The sequence below is a fragment of the Salvelinus sp. IW2-2015 genome, linkage group LG5 (genome assembly GCF_002910315.2).
Source record: "Salvelinus sp. IW2-2015 linkage group LG5, ASM291031v2, whole genome shotgun sequence".
Taxonomy (NCBI): Eukaryota; Metazoa; Chordata; class Actinopteri; order Salmoniformes; family Salmonidae; genus Salvelinus; species Salvelinus sp. IW2-2015.
The window spans coordinates 3,783,627-3,795,035 of NC_036844.1; the positions used below are offsets into that span (position 1 = coordinate 3,783,627).

General features: G+C 41.7%; 1 pseudogene; it reads left to right on the top strand.

Moving 5' to 3' along the window:
* Positions 1–11,409, top strand: part of LOC111964470 (3',5'-cyclic-AMP phosphodiesterase 4D-like) — a 51,820-nt pseudogene that overhangs the window by 28,151 nt on the left and 12,260 nt on the right.

Consider the following 11,409-nt stretch of genomic DNA (forward strand, 5'->3'; position numbering starts at 1 on the left):
AACACAAACTCATTCAGCATACAATAGTTGTGTGTCACAATAATACCTGTCCAGATATTTCCTAGCCATTGCCTCTGGCATAAGGCCATCGCTTTAGGAAGTGACCAAACTGTCACTCCCTGATCTACATCCATTGGTCGACTAGATGCACAGGCGTTGCATTGAATCAACCAATGGTTGTGTGTGCTACGTCATCGACTGTGCAGTCGGGTACCAGATTGCTATATCATACTGTATGGTGTGATCAGCTGATATGTTAAATACCTATCTTGGCGTTGTAAGATCTGGCTTTTGCAATGTAGTCGGGCATGAACTCAACTCAACAATTCCCTTCGTAACGACACTCATTATGACCACGCATAATATCTACGACCATCCCCTTTTAAGAAGACACGCAACTACAGTATCATTGTGCCTCACGCCTAGATAGGCCCTCCCCTTTACGTACAGTAGAGAGCCACTACGGATCTCCTTGGATTTGTTTTTCAAATGAGCTCGTCCATGACTTTCTGTCCCTGTGTGTCCATTCATGAAAGGCTGGGCGAGGACGAGAGCATGGGACTAGTGGGTGTTAGCTATCTCCATATAAATAGCGCTGCATTGTTTCCCTCCATTAATAACCCTTCATAAGCCACGTTCTCACAACCAGGAAGTGTTCATCAAAGACGTATCTGCTTTTGCATGATTCTCTTTTGAATTGCAAAGAGAGCTGTGTTCACATCCACTATGGTAATAGTAGAGGTTACTGACATTAAATAAGTGTAACAATGCTTTATGTTGCATCAATTATACTGCACAGTGCATTGCGCACTAGTGTAAAATGTGTTTCTCTTCTCAGCATCAATCACAAGGGTTGATTCTAAGAGTTTTGGAGGTTCTGATCTTCAACAGCTTGCTTTTTTTCAGTGAGCTGCAGATTTTTTAAGCTCTTGCCCTTCTCCTAAGGGACTTTATTTTCTCACCTTCGACCCATTGTGAAATATAGTAGTAGTAGCATTAGTCTACCCTGAGTGTACATTTCATTAGGAACACCTACTCTTTCCATGACACAGACTGACCAGGTGAATCCATGTGAAAGCTATGACCCCTTATTGATGTAACCTGTTAAATCCACTTCAGTCAGTGTAGATGAAGGGGAGGAGATCAGTTAAAGAATGATTTTTAAGCCTTGAGACAATAGAGACATGAATTGTGTATGTGTGCCATTTAGATGGTGAAAAATATTTAATTGCCTTTGAACGGGGTATGGTAGTCAATGCCCGGCGCACCGATTTGTGTGTGACAAGAACTGCAACGCTGCTGGATTTTTCACACTCAAAGGTTTCCTGTGTGTAGCAAGAATGATCCACCACCCAAAGAACATCCAGCCAACTTGACACAAATGTGGAAAGCATTGGAGTCAACATGGACCAGCATCTCTGTGGAACAATTTCAACACCTTGTAGAGTCCATGAGGACAAAAGGGGGTGCAACTCAGTATTAGGAASGTGTTCCTAATGTTTTGTACACTGTGTATATTTGGCTTACTCTATGGGTGTTTCTCAATATGCATACTAATGTACTCTGAGCACGCAAATTGGAGCACACACCAGTCGGAGTATGAGTCCAAATCAAAGTATCCGAAACGGAAAGTACACACTGAAATATGACTCAACAAAAATCAATGGCGGCCATTATTTGGGCTGAAGCGAGAGAAAGTCCTTCTTCAGAATGAAATGTTGCCCGTTCACATCCCATGTTTCCTGACTACAATATTGTATCTTGAAATCTGAATAAATACACACTGTGTTAATTGTTTTCATGTTTAGCTGCCTACAACACCCACTGTAGTATGCGTAGATCGCAACCCTATATTAAGTCAATAGGGCCAAGAAGAATTTGTAGCTAGCTAGGCACTGTACCTTGCATAACGTTTTTGCCTGTTAAAACTAGCTGGCTGATAAGTTTGCTTATGTATCTTGTGTCGACTGTGTTGCCATTCGCCTGGCTGATTGGCAGCAGATGAAGTGAATAGGCAGTAATGTTACAGGGCATAGTCGGGCTGAGGTTACTGTGAGGCACGCATATCTCTCGTCTCCTGACTCCTGCCCTCTCACTTCAAAAAATAAAATCCAGGGATACGTTGTTGAAGGATGTTTATTTGTAATGTAGCTAGTATCAGGTTATATTGGCATGCTTTCCCAGGGTTGACAGAGTACTTGCAGACTGTGTAGTCACCCATGTAGCCATGGATTGTGGTGTGTGATTGCTAGCTTAGCTGACCAGCTAACTTGGGCTAAATAACCATGGAGGGATAACCTATAGCTACTACTTTTTGTAGTAGGGGGAGTGTGGAGCACAGTAAGTAGTATACATATTGAGAAACAGCCTATGTCTTGTGAGTGTTCACCAAAAATATTGCTTTAGATTACACACTTGCAAGTATGCACATCCCGCACACACACAAGGTCCGYGTATATCCACAACCATTTAGACACCAAGATGAGGCCAATAGTTAGAGGGATGCACTGCGAGGGATTTCAGTTAGTATCCATGTCTTCCACAGTGGAATTAGAACACCAAATGAAGGCCGTTCACTTGCCTAATAGGCACATCTTGAATGCTCTTGGTTCAATTTGGGCTTGACGGTCACTGATTGGTGCAGTCTTCCTCAGACGTAGCTAGCATCTTCTCCACAACCATGTTAGGTCCGCTCCAAAGAGCTAGTCGAAGACGCAGCTGACTAGTGTCCTCGTAATGTAGCTACCTGTCTTACGGACCCTTCAGAAGCTCTAGGTCCCATTCTATCCAGTTATTCAGCATTGGATTTTTTGGGGGGGAGGATAATACTTTATCATTGATGTTATAGCCATAACTAGATTAGTGATGTTTTGTGTGTATTCGCCTACCTTACGCCTTCTGTATTCAATCTTGTTACTATCCTCTAGGTTTATTTGCCTCAAAATAATTTATAGATTATGCCATCAAGGCCATGGAGACACTACTTTATGGATTATGTCACGATTGATTGTATGACAGATGTTTTGAGGGACACCTTTGTGTACATGTTTTGGGTCTATCTGTTTTCGATTTTACTGCATCGATGTACCGCCATGACACAAACCTCCTTACGTTCTGTGTCATTGGGGTACATAAAGGTACAGTATGTTGACCTTGATGCTGATTTAGAATTCAAGCAATTTCAGGGCTAAGTACATTAGGCACCAAATGGAAAAATACCGACTAAAACAGGGACAGACTACCTCTTCCAATAAGAAACACTCATTTTCGTTTTCCGGAGCAAAATATTTTCAACAGATCCCAGACAGCTAAGTTTATGTTAAAGCTTGTAGGTTTGGGTTGCTGCCTTTGGATAATGTCTATTCATTCACAGTGTCATTCCAAAAACTTGAGAGAAGGTTTGACTTTACTGGTTTGTTAAGTGTTTTCATCAGTGCAGTCATTTTCATTGAGGTAAAATAGTAAAATAATGTGACATCGTTGTGATGCTTTATGATGTATGTACGCTAAGTATGCTATTATTTACCCTTTATAGTCTACACAATGTCATATATGCGCAGGAGTAATCCCCCCCTCTCTATCTCATTTTCTTTCTCTTCCCTCTCTCGGTGTCCAGTTCAAGAGGATGTTGAACAGGGAGCTGTCTCACATGTCTCAGATGAGTCGCTCGGGGAACCAGGTCTCTGAGTTCATCTCCAGAACCTTCTTAGGTAAGACTGACTGACCTTGCTGTTCTGTTGTCAGTACTTATAACAACAAGTACAAGTCCCCAAAAGTCAAGTAAAGAGTCTCAATCGCTCAGTCCACAAAAATGTCCCCTCAAACTGAAACTCCCCATAACCAAAAAGCCTCCAAATAATTTGGGTATTGGGCAATTCCACGATAACAGAATTACACTGAGACTCTGATTTTTCACTTTAAAAGGTATGTTAAACAAAAAACATTGCTTTTAAAGTATAACAAACCATACAACTCTATGCACAATGACTACTTTCAACAATTTACACAGTAAAAAAAAAAAAATTACAACAAAAACTATGCAGATGCAAAGTTTAGTAACATAATTATGGTAAAATATCCCTCAGTTTTAATCTGTTACCCAACTTTCTATCTGCACAGTTCTTCCCGTAAATGTGTTTTTGTTCAAAAAAAATCTGTGAAATTGTTAAGTAGTCCGTAGAATTCTATGGTTTGTTAAACTTTGAAATCAATGTTTTTTGTTTGGTATACTTTTTGGTATACCATTCTCAGTGTAATTCCGTTACGGAATTGCCGTATAACAATCCATATCGTTTGATAAAATGTAACCAAGTTAGAACCAATCCTAACTTGAGATCAGGGTGCGTAAAATCAAGTCCCCAATTGACCTCAATGCYTGATTATTGGAGAGTGCGATCTCAAGTTAGGCTTCAGCCGACGAGCATAAAATATGCAACAACAAAAAATAACTTTGTGTATTTCGTCCCTCTCGTCCTATATCTATCCCCTCCTTCCTTCACTCTTCCCCAGACAAGCAGCATGGCGCGGAGAGGCCATGCCCCCAGATGCAGAAGGTGAAGACGGACAAGAAGAATGCCAAGCCCATGTGTCAGATGAGTGGTGTGAAGAAGCTGCAGCACAGCACTAGCCTCTCCAACACTGTACCCCGTTTTGGGGTCAAGACCGGGACAGACGACAAACTGGCAACGGTGAAGGAGCATTTTGACATTATATTGACATTTTAAGTCATTTAGCAGACGCTCTTAGCTTCTCTTAGCCAGAGCGACTTACAATCAGGGTATTCAACTAAGGTAGATAAAACAATCAGATATAAGAGCAATCTTTTGGTTGTGCTTTTGTTTTACAGACTAAAGTCAACGATTTATCTGTTATGAACTTAGGAAAGAAATACTGTTGTGCCCTTGAGGAAGGAACTTAAAGATGCAGTCTGGGATCTTAAGCACTTACAAAATCCTAACATATTGTACAAATTGGAATTTGTAACATATACACATTTTATAACATATTGTGTGGCTCAGTTGGTAGAGAATGGTGCTGGCAACACCAGGGTTGTGGGTTCAATTCCCACGGGGGACTAGTATGGAAATGTTTGCACTCACTACTGTAAGTTGCTCTGCATAAGAGTGTCTGCTAAATGTGAAATGATTGCTGTAGTACACATTTGTGTATCACTTTAACCTCTAGCTACATAATGTCCTTTTGAGTTTTGGCCGGGCCTTTATCTGGACTTTTGTACTTTTCCCAAGGTGAAGTGTGGCCTGAACCGGGCCTCTTCATTGTTCTATCATTCTATTTTTATTCTAGTCATTTTCCCACTGTTCCGTTATAGTACTTTAGGGCACCATCGTAGCTAGCTAGAGATTACCACCAGAGCTAACCCATGTTCTAGTGCTTATTAATCTTCTAGCACTGATCACCACTTCAGATTTAGGCCAAAATCGGWCAAGTTGCTGGTGATAGGATGCCTAAAAGGGTCACCTCTGTAATTTCCCATATAGTGATATGGACTAAATTGATTCTATTGAGATCCAGGTGATAGGATGCCTTAATAAAGGGTCACCTATATAATGTTACGCCACAGTGGATTGCTGATTGGCATACAGGGCATGTGGTAATACGGGAGATGGGCTGGATTCAACCAAACATGCTACGTGGTGTGAATACCCAATCCAGAAAAGTAACGAAGTAGCTCTGAAGATACACCCTATATTATTAAGATGATACTGGCTTTGCGTTATTTGTGTCTTAATTGTCTGTTGTTAGACTGTGATACAGACATTGTCTCGAAACATCTTTACTTAGAATGTGATTTTGTACAGCGCAGTACGGATAAACCTACAATGTTGTTTTGGTTGAATTCCAGACTATACCGGAGTTATGCATTTTTGTCATGGAAAATGTGTAATTGTGTATTAATGTATATAATTTCTCTTATAATACACTAGATGGCAAAAGTATGTGGACACCCTTTCAAATTAGTGGATTCGGCTATTTCAGCCAGACCCATTGCTGACAGGTGTATAAAATCGAGCACACAGCCATACAATCTCCGTAGACAAACATCGGCAGTAGAACGGCCCATACTGAAGAGCTCAGTGACTTTCAACGTGGCGCCGTCATAGGATGCCACTTTTCCAACAAGTCACTTCATCAAATTCCTGCCCTGCTAGAGCTGTACCGGTCAACTGTAAGTGCTSTTATTGTGAAGTGGAGACGTCTACGAGCAACAACTGTTCAGCCGCAAAGTGGTAGGCCACACAAGCTTACAGAACGGGATCGCCGAGTGCTGAAGGGCGTAGCMTGTAAAAATCATCTGTCCTCAGTTTCAACACTCACTACCGAGTTCCAAACTGCCTCTGGAAGCAACATCAGTACAATAACTGTTCGTAGGGAGCTTCATGAAATGGGTTTCCATGGCTGAGCAGCCGCTAAGATCACCATGTGCAATGCCAAGCGTCGGCTGGAGTGGTGTAAAGCTCGCCTCCATTGGACTCTGGAACAGTAGAAACGCTTCACCATCTGAATTTCGCTTCACCGTCTGGAAGTCCGATGGACGAATCTGGGATTGGCGGATGCTAGGAGAACCTTACCTGCCCCAATGCATAGTGCCAACTGTAAAGTTTGGAGGAGGAGGAATAATGGTCTGGGGCTGTTGTTCATGTTTCGGGCTAGGCCAGTTAGTTCCAGTGAAGGGAAATATTAACACTACAGCATACAATGACATTCTAGACGATTCTGTGCTTCCAACTTTGTGGCAACAGTTTGGGGCCCTTTCCTGTTTCCGCATGACAATGCCCCCGTGCACAAAGCAAGGTCCATACAGAAATGGTTTGTTGAGATCGGTGTGGAAGAACTTGATTGGCCTGCACAGAGCCCTGACCTCAACACCATCGAACACCTTTGGGATGAATTGGAACGCTGACTGCAAGCCTAATGCTATTGTGGCTGAATGGAAGCAAGTCCCCGCAGCAATGTTCCAACATCTAGTGGAAAGCCATCCCAGAGGAGTGGAGGCTGTTATAGCAGCAAAAGGGGGGACCAACTCCATATCAATGCCCATKWTTTTGGAATGAGATGTTCGARGAGCAGGTATCCAATTTCTTTTGCCCATGTAGTGTATGTTTGGAGGAAAATGGTGTGTCTAAAACGGGCCATGATGTCTGATTTCAGGAGCTTGAGGACATCAATAAATGGGGCCTTAATCTTTTCAAAGTCACCGAGCTTTCGGGGAACCGGCCTTTAACAGTAATGATGTACACAATTTTTCAGGTAAGAACGTTTATACGAATTTACTGTGTGTGTGTGTGTGTGTGTGTGTGTGTGTGTGTGTGTGTGTGTGTGTGTGTGTGTGTCGGTGTCGGTGTCGGTGTGTGTGTTAGTGTAGGTATGGTGAATAGCAGTCAGTTGACCCATAATTCTGACATTATTCTTGATTCGTTTTGACCGTGTCTCATGTTCTCTCATTTTCAGGAAAGACATTTATTTGAAACATTCAAAATACCATTAGACACCTTTATAACTTACCTGAAGACTCTAGAAGACTATTACCATGGCGATGTAGCCTATCACAATAACATCCATGCTGCTGATGTCACCCAATCCACTCACGTGCTTCTGTCCACGCCTGTTCTAGAGGTAGGGGAATGTACCATCTCRGTTGCTTTATGGGGGGAAACTTTGTTGGTAGGATTTGATACGGTSAATATGGCCACCTCTTTTAACTTTTTGGCTTATGTTCTGTTAATAATGTGTTTTTAACACAGCAATTATATCTGTTTTTATATTTGTCTTGTTTAAAACTTGCTTTAAATGTAACCTGAGTTGTGTTCATTAGGGCAGGCAACAGAAAATGTTTTAAAACATTTTGCAATGGATAACAAAGATGATAYTTTCTTATTAGASAAGTCCAGGTATGTTCCAATCTGTTTTCTTCCCTTTTGAATGACCCTGGTTTTGATGGATTGAACAGTGAGTTTCATACAGTGAGATTGTGTTCATTGTTTTGTTGTGCTCATAAAGTGGTTCCACCTCTTGTCTTCGCAGGCTGTGTTCACAGACCTGGAAATCCTTGCTGCCATCTTTGCCAGTGCTATTCATGACGTAGACCACCCGGGGGTCTCCAACCAGTTTCTCATCAGTACCAGTGAGTGGTCTTTCCCATGTTTTGCAGTTATGAGCTATTCGACCTCACATGACATGCRGTTTTTGCCTTTTATCGCAGTGCTAATGTAGATGGCTGTTTAGATTAGCTTTTCCTTCAAATCAATTTTTATTTTTCACATTCACATATTTAGTAGATGTTATTGTGGGTGTAGCCCTGACTGGGTTAGCAGCCCAAGAGGCTGGTACTCACAGTCATAAATACATATTGTCTGCCAATGGGCAAAACATGTAGCCTGGTCCCAGATCTGTTTGTGCTGTATAATCATCTCCTATGGACATTGACATGAACAACTTTAGCGTGACAATGACCGTATAGTTGGCAAGACAGCAAAAACAGATCTGGGACCAGGCTAGAAAATATTGCCTTGCAAGACAAATTAACTCAGTTCAAGCCAAATGGTATTGTAGATAGAATGACGGGTACATTGATTCATATTGAAACCGGATTCATTGTCTTAGTATAAGATTATACAATGTTGGGATTGGACTGTCTGTTCTCTAGGCTGATTGACTGGGAGCTGATTTTGATCCACACCAGTTACGCAATCCTGATATGACATAACATGTGTTAGCCTAGCCACCATGGCAACAAATTAATTGGACCCATCCTTTGGAATCCGTGTGTGCGTCCATGTGTGCTTGCGTGAACACGCGTGTGTGTGTGTACGTGCCTGTGTGTGTGTGTGATTGTGTGTGTGTGTGACTGCGCGCCTGCGTATGTGCAATAGATAGAGATATATATTTGACTTGTCTCTGTCAAATGAGGTAGGGATTACTCAGAGTAGTAGGCATTGTGTGTTGTGTCTGCGCGTGCGCACTTGTGCGTGCGTGTGTAGTAAAAGTGTCCCAATATGTTTCTTTGGCTACTTGATTCACTTTATTCAATATGCAACGTGCATGCGCGTGGCAAAGAGAGACAGTGACATACCAAATCAAATCTACAGACACACACACTCGCAAAAAATGTCCGTGCTTCTCTAGAAATACCTAATGAATATTACCCTGATATATGTTACTCTAATATTCAAAATGATGTCGGAAAAGCTGCTTTCTAACCATGTGCTTTTATCTGTGTGTTTTCCCTCCAGACTCAGAGCTGGCCCTCATGTACAATGACTCGTCAGTCCTGGAGAACCACCACCTGGCCGTAGGCTTCAAGCTGCTGCAGGAAGACAACTGTGACATCTTTCAGAACCTGACCAAGAAACAACGTCAGTCGCTCAGGAAAATGGTCATAGACATAGTGAGTGGGGTGGATGGGTGGTTGGGTGGATGAACCTAGCTAGTAAAGGGATGAATTAATTAATGAGTGAGTGATACAGATATGAACATTGCAAAATATTTGTCAAATGAAAGTGAGTGACTGCTTGAGTGAGTGAGTTCCAGTTTAGCACCCAATTGAACTAATCCAACATGTTGTTGTTTGTCCCCGTAGGTACTAGCTACTGACATGTCCAAGCACATGAATCTTCTGGCGGACCTGAAGACCATGGTGGAGACCAAGAAAGTCACCAGCTCTGGAGTTCTACTACTAGATAACTACAATGACAGGATACAGGTTGGCTGCTACTTCACATATCGTCAKCCTGCAGGCAAAACTGGTCGAAATTACGTATTTTGTAATGTCATGGTTAGGTTGTATATTGACTGTAAAATACTAGGGCTGTCAAACGATTAAAATCATTAATCCCGGTTAATCTCCTAAAATTCTGTAGTTAATCGTAAAAAAAAGTATTTGCTTAAATTTGCTCAATGAATATTTTTCCATTTAAAAAAAGGCATTATAGGTATTTAGGGACATTCTGTATCAGAATGTTTTTATTGGCATATTCACCATAAACAAAATAAGCATTACAAAAGTCCTGGAACTTACTAATGCTCCCAGTATGCCTACTCCCTCATATATTTTCTTGAAGTTTACACACACACACACACTAATCTTCAGCCATTCCAAATGATTGTTCTCCCAATTACTGATTGGAGGGTTGGCTATAAGAAACAAATAACTGTCTCTATGGATACAAACAACAAAGAGCATAAACCTGTCCAACAATGTCATGAATTCCACAGAACATAAACCTATGACCATACACTTAAGTCGTCCTCCTATTTCTTTTTACTGAGCCAGTTGCAAAGACAAACACGCCTGTTGACATTTTTAGATGATAAAGCTGCTCTCTTCTTCTGTACCATATGTCCAGAGAGTGAAAACAACCTCTCACAAGGTACTGATGTGGCAGGCGTTGCCAGGTGCCTTCGTGCAATGCAGGCCGGTCTTGTGTGGGCCCCTGCATAATGTGACCACCAGTGTAGTGGACAGTCCTCCACTCAGAAGAACTCAACAAGAGGGCAGCTTTCTTCTTTGGTGGCTCTGACTCTGTTGCTTTAACAGGTTGCTGTGCATGCCTCTCTTCCTAGGAAGGGTTATCATCTGCGCTCTCCATTACCTGAATGAGATGGCTCAAAGCAGGCAACACCACTATGCAGGAAATTACAAATTTGAGGAGACAGAAAGTGACACATGGACAGATAGTGTCATTGAATATCGCCTTCCACAATCTTTCCTGCTTTTAGCTGATATAGGGTGTAATCATTAGTCCAACAGTTGCAAACGAGTGTTTCTATTGGACAAATTCAGGTATGTTTATCCCCGTTTTGTTCCGTTTGCTTCCGTTTTTCAGATTTAAAAAATAATAATTTCAACAGAATTTGTTTCAACACCCCTGATCACACGTAAACACAGTTCARTTTCATAGTAGCCACGTTGTATTCCTTCAATGCGCTCTCCTCCTCTCACCMTGTCCCTTCGCTTGTGGACTTCAATGCACAACACTTCAGCTCTGTGACCAGGTGAAAAAACCTTTCCAAGCCAAACCGCTACACACAGCCTACATCATTGTCACCATATTAGCTAAAGTAACATCATAGTCAGCATAGCTAATAGAACTAACGCGTTTGTAAACCAGCTACAAATCATGCAATAATGTTAGTGTACAGTCAGTAAGCAGTTTCGCCGTCGGACCCGGTGGCAACAAATTTGTAATACCAAAAGCTTACCTTGACTTGGAAGAGTWCCAGTGTTGTGTTGYATAGTCATAGCCAGCTAGCTAACACAGCATCCCTCTGTTTGAGCAGCGTGATTCAGTAGGCTAAACTAGCTAGCTGCATTTGATAGCTAAATAAATGAAACTGAAAGTGAAATGACAAACATTTTCTCTCTTGCTTCTCCTTCATTTTGGAAGAAAT